Source organism: Penaeus monodon, chromosome 16, assembly GCF_015228065.2.
Source record: "Penaeus monodon isolate SGIC_2016 chromosome 16, NSTDA_Pmon_1, whole genome shotgun sequence".
NCBI classification, from domain to species: Eukaryota; Metazoa; Arthropoda; class Malacostraca; order Decapoda; family Penaeidae; genus Penaeus; species Penaeus monodon.
In genome coordinates, this window is record NC_051401.1 from 5557716 (window position 1) to 5563019 (window position 5304).

The 5304-nt window shown below is 40.0% G+C and overlaps 1 protein-coding gene across 4 annotated transcripts in view; it reads right to left on the reverse strand.

Annotated features, from left to right (window-relative positions):
- Positions 1–2282, reverse strand: part of LOC119582466 (neutral and basic amino acid transport protein rBAT-like) — a 19555-nt gene extending 17273 nt beyond the window's left edge. For 2 of the 4 annotated variants that reach the window (XM_037930718.1, XM_037930716.1), the window contains exon 1: positions 2070–2282. The gene's annotated coding sequence lies outside the window, so the exon portion shown is untranslated. The remainder of the gene's footprint in view (positions 1–2069) is intronic. The other 2 variants (XM_037930719.1, XM_037930717.1) reach the window with 2 other exon arrangements.
- Positions 2283–5304: the final 3022 nt, after the last annotated feature.

The window sequence follows — 5304 nt, forward strand, 5'->3', positions numbered from 1 at the left end:
AAAAAGGGAGGGAGGGAGAGGGGGAGGGAAAGGGAAAGAGAGGAGGGGGAGAAAGAAAGAGGAGGGAGGGAGAGGAAAAAGGGAAAAAAAAAGAAAGAGAGAAAAAAAGGAGAGAGAAAGGAGAGAGAAAAGAAAAAAAAGGAGAGAGAAAGAGAGAGAGAAAGAGAGAGGGGAGAGGGAAAGAGCGAGGGGGAAAAGAGAGAGAGGGAAGAGAGAGGGAGAGAGAGAAGGGAGGAGAGAGGGAGGAAGAGAAAAGGGGGAGAGAGAGGGAGAAAGAGAGAGGAGGAGAAGAGAGAAGAGAGAGAGAGAGAGAGAGAGAGAGAGAGAGAGAGGAGAGAGGAGAGAGAAAAAAAACAAAAAAACAGAAAATGCATGTAAGGATCTGAGAAAGATATGATGAAAAAAAAAATCTTTGCCTACCTAACCTGCATAAAAAGAAAATCAAATGGTTAAAAGGCACTTGTGATAAGGACTTTCATCTTCTATAGAAATATGAGTCACTTCTTGCAAACTTAAATGTTTCGAGGGCACAGAAACAAGAAAAAAAAAGATAAAAACACATAACTGTTATATAATGTTCACAACCTAAATCAGAACTCATGACATAAATTGTATAATAACAGTCTGAACTATACAAAAAAATCTATTTTTTCAGTCAATTTAATCAAATACTAAAATGAAAGATTATTATATTACACTAAATGCTTCCTTCACACTGTAAGTATGAAAGAGAAAAAAAAAAAAAAAAAAAAAAAAATTCAAAATTTACAGACCAAAAAAAAACACACTCTTATTTTCAGTGATAAATTACAGATTTTCTTCGAGTTGTATAAACATTCACAAACACCAAATAACTTTTAATATACTTTATTTATAGCTCAAGCAGCTTATAGCTTATTTGGAACATGATAAGTGTTTACAAGCAACTAAGTATTTACATCAAGAACGTAATTTTGAAAGACACAATCAAAATAACAAAATGGAAAGGAATTCTTACCGAATTTGATTCCCATCAGGGTATTTTTGCCGGTGTACGGTCACGAAATCTTATCTTAAAATGTTATCAAGACATAAAGGGGCTTTCCAAAATAGGATCTTTTCGCATAATTACACTGGCTTTCTTCCCTCGACATCCCCTTAAAACCCGCCATGATCTGCGATGGAAAGCCTAAAATCTCGGGTCCAACTTCAGGGGCACGATGCTGATCCTTAAACATTTTGGGCCTATGATAATTTGGCAAAACGGAACTTGTTAACCTTTCCGGTGGTTAATCATTGAGTGAATAGCCAGCCGTAGGTCTACTTTGCCAGAATATGTGCGGGGAAGCTTCGTTGGTCTTTGCCGGAGTGTGTATAGGTGGAGGCAGCGGCAGACTGCTTGAAACCGCGCCCTATCTGGAAAGTACTTTGTAAATCTAGGGAAAAAAGCAACAAAAATCATGCAATATAATTCCGAGGAAGATTCCCAATTTGAGATTCTTTGCCGGTCTGTTCAGATTTCACATCAAAGCAATTTTATCGCATTTCATAGGGTTAAGGGCGTGACATGAATTACGACATGATTTCCAAGTTCTTTCCGCCTTTCCACATTTAATTTCTCTCTCCGTACTTTGGCCCGATATTGCTTCGACACCTTATTAATTCTATTTGTTATTTCATATATTTCTCTGTCTCTTTCATTCATTTAATAAATTATCGTTTATTAAAAAAAAAAAAAAACTGTCTCACATTTATTCATTAATAATTTCTCTTTGAATATCAATATTATTTTCATAAAAAAGTGTGATAATACAAACACAAAAACAGAAAATTACAATGATATTTAACAAGAAATGAAGCCATACATTTCCTTCTTGTTCACTGCATATCAACCCATAATATTACTAAAAAAAAAAAATAAATTTCAAATCTAAACCCGAGCATGAAAACAAGGAAAATAACCCAAACAAATAAAAACAACCAATAAAAATCACATGGAAATCACATTAAAGCAAAAAAAAAGGAAAAAAAAATCCCTGGCACTCTCGCCTGGCACCGAGAGCCATGACTCGGGCCTCACCTGCACTCACCTTAATCACCCCTTATTTAACACCGATATCGAGTGCAAAACGTCCTCAGTCCTCCCCTCCTCCCCCGCGGCTACTGTCCTTTGGATGTGCGAGCCAAACTCCAGCTCGGCGAGAGGGCCAGAGGGAGTGCCAATAAGGAATCCGTGGAGTGCGAGAAGCCGAGTATTTTTGGGAGGTGCCGCTGGGATGGGGGAGTGGGCGGTATCGCGCGCCTCGGGGCCTCGCTCGGGCTTCGCTGGTGGCACTCGGCGTCGTTCCCTTTGAGGGAGGTGTTGTCGTACGCTATTTATTTAGTTATTATTATTATTATATTTGTGTGTGTGTGTGTGAAATTATTGTTATTTGTGTGTTTGTGTTTTGTTTTTAAACATGTTGTAGTACGTCATGTTTTTTTTTTTGAGTTGTGAAGTTGTTTTTAGTGCGTTTTAAAATGTATTTTTTTTTTTAGTTGTGATTTTGCTGCTATATGTATTTTTTCTATGTGGATTTAAGTGTTAGGGAGAGAAAAAGAAAAGGCGTTCTTTTTTATTAGTACACAGAAAACAAATGTAAAGAAAGAATAACAGAGAACCAGACCAAAGGCAAAAAATGAACGATTATTTTTGTAATTACGAATGAAATCATATTCAAAACTAACATGGAATAAAAATATGTCAAAGTAATATTCTTGACTCGTCTATAAATATAAAAAATTCTCGTCCATGCAAATGAAATCGACCAAAAATGATATTCCTCAAGGTACAGTCTGTACACAAAGTGGAATGATTACTTTGCATGCACTCTGCTGTGTCCACGTGACTGAGAGTATTGAATACAAAGATTTAGACTATAAATAGCCCCGTCTGTGGTTGTAAAGGTGAATATGATTCGCTGTCAATTGCATACGTCGATTTTTGCTAAAATTATGAATAAAACACGCCCAGACGCACGTACGCATACGCATACACTCACATGCATGCACGCACACACACACACACACACACACACACACACACATACAACACACACACACACACACACACACACACACACACACACACACACACACACACACACACACACACACACACACACACACACACACACACCACACACACACACACACACAAACACACACACATACACACACCAGGAGCGTAAATGGGGAGGGGGGAAGCTATGAGGGCAGTTGCTCCTTAAGACTGTTTGCCCCCTTAGAGTTTGTCTTGCCACCCCTAAGGGTGTTGAATTTAGTTACAGACCCCCCCCCCCTTTGTTGACGCCCCTGGTTATCATCAATCTTTCTATATCTTAATGCTGTACATTTATATACAGAAGTACTAGATTTACCTCTTAACCAAAAGTTCAAGATCAGATGTTTGCTTCTAAACGTGTATGTAATGTTATCATATCAGTGTCACCAGTATCATGACACTCACTCTTTTTCCATAAAAGATTAGTGGCAACATATGAATAAAGTCATATATATTATCCGTGAATACCAGAAAAATGTTGTATATAGAAATCGAAAATACATCATAACATTTAGTCCATGTAGACATATCATTAATCCAATAGGATTTAGTTTATAGTCTGTTGAGTTTTATTCACCGTGCCCCCCCCAAAAAAAAAAAAAAAATAAAAAAAAATAAATAAAATAAAATAAAAAAGATAAAAATCCCCAGCTAATTGTGCCATGTCTTGACGACTGAAGACATAATGCCATATCTCAGGGAGTTACGATATCAACACGAATTCATAATGATTAGGTCTCTCTCTCTCTCTCTCTCTCTCTCTCTCTCTCTCTCTCTCTCTCTCTCTGTCAGTTTGTCTCTCTATCTCCGCTTCTCTGTTTCTACTTCTGCCTCTCTCTCTCTCTCTCTCTCTCTCTCTCTCTCTCTCTCTCTCTCTCTCAGGCATTCCAGCTACGGTTATGTAGGGAATGTGAAGATGAGGCAGCTCCTGTGTCATCCTAACTACTTGTGCATCTTTGTCGTTGGAACTTTTTGCCCGCTCATCTTGTGTATAGACAGAGTAGTCATAATAATCCCTTGCATTATCAACCTGTTTACCTCGCCATTCACTCTTCTTGCTAAAGTCTTTGGGAGCCTTTTTGCATCTTAAACATCTTGAGGTGAATTCTTTTCTTTCAGCGAGATCCACCGGGGGGGGAATCTTCATAGGTCGTTGCTCTAGATATCACTAAGGCCTCTTGACAGTTCTGTGTATTATTATATACGGTTTAATAGTAGTCATTTTACTTCCTTGCTCTCCTTCAGATCTCTCTCTCTCTCTCTCTCTCTCTCTCTCTCTCTCTCTCTCCTCTCTCTCTCTCTCTCTCTTTCGTCCCCCCCCTCTCTCTCTCGTTTTCTTTCTCCCCTTATTCTCTCTCTCTTTCTCTCTCTCTCTGCTTCTCTGTCTCTCCCTGTATGTATATATGCAAATATGTAATATATGTAGGTATATCTATATATATATATATACATAAATATGTACGTATATATATCATTCTGCCAGCTCAAGGCCGACGTTGCCTATAGTTCCCCCGGGTCCCCCTCCACCACCCGTGGCTTCTCCCTCTCCCTGAAGCCCTCCGACCTCACCTCTCGTAGTCCTTGGTCCCGCTTCTCCCTCACCGACGATGTTACCACCCTCTCTTCCCTGTTTCTGATCCCTCACCGGCAACAACTCCTTGGCTTCGGTCTTTCCTTTGCCCTTCGTCCTCTCCCCCTTACCTCAACTGGCCTTTTTATTTCATCGAGTATTTTATCACTGCTCACAGGAACGTCTTGTTTGACGTCTCTCTCCTTCGGGGTGCTTTTATCCCGGTCCTTAAGTCCCTCCTCCACCTAAGCACATCATCCCCAGGCCTTAACGAGAGGCCTTGCAACGTCTGCTCAGGGAGGGTGTTATCAACATGACCTCCAAGAAGGGCAACTCAGTAGTGGTCCTTGCCTCATTCATGCATAAGGCTAAGTATTGTTTATTGAATGACGCCTCCGCTCAAGTTTCCCTGACCAGCGATCCCCGAGAACGCATTATGATTAACCTTTCATCGATGCCGAAAACAACTAGCATATGGTTGCCCTGAGGCGAGCCTCTTTTAGGGTTATCAACTCTTGCCTCCCTCATTTCTCTGCGCCTTGTTATCACCTCCTGGGGCTTTGTGACGCATCCTTTTGTTCCTTGACTGACTCAGTCTCTTACTCCTTCTTTCTCGCTCATCTTCGTCTCCTACTCTAGAATTCTCGTCTCC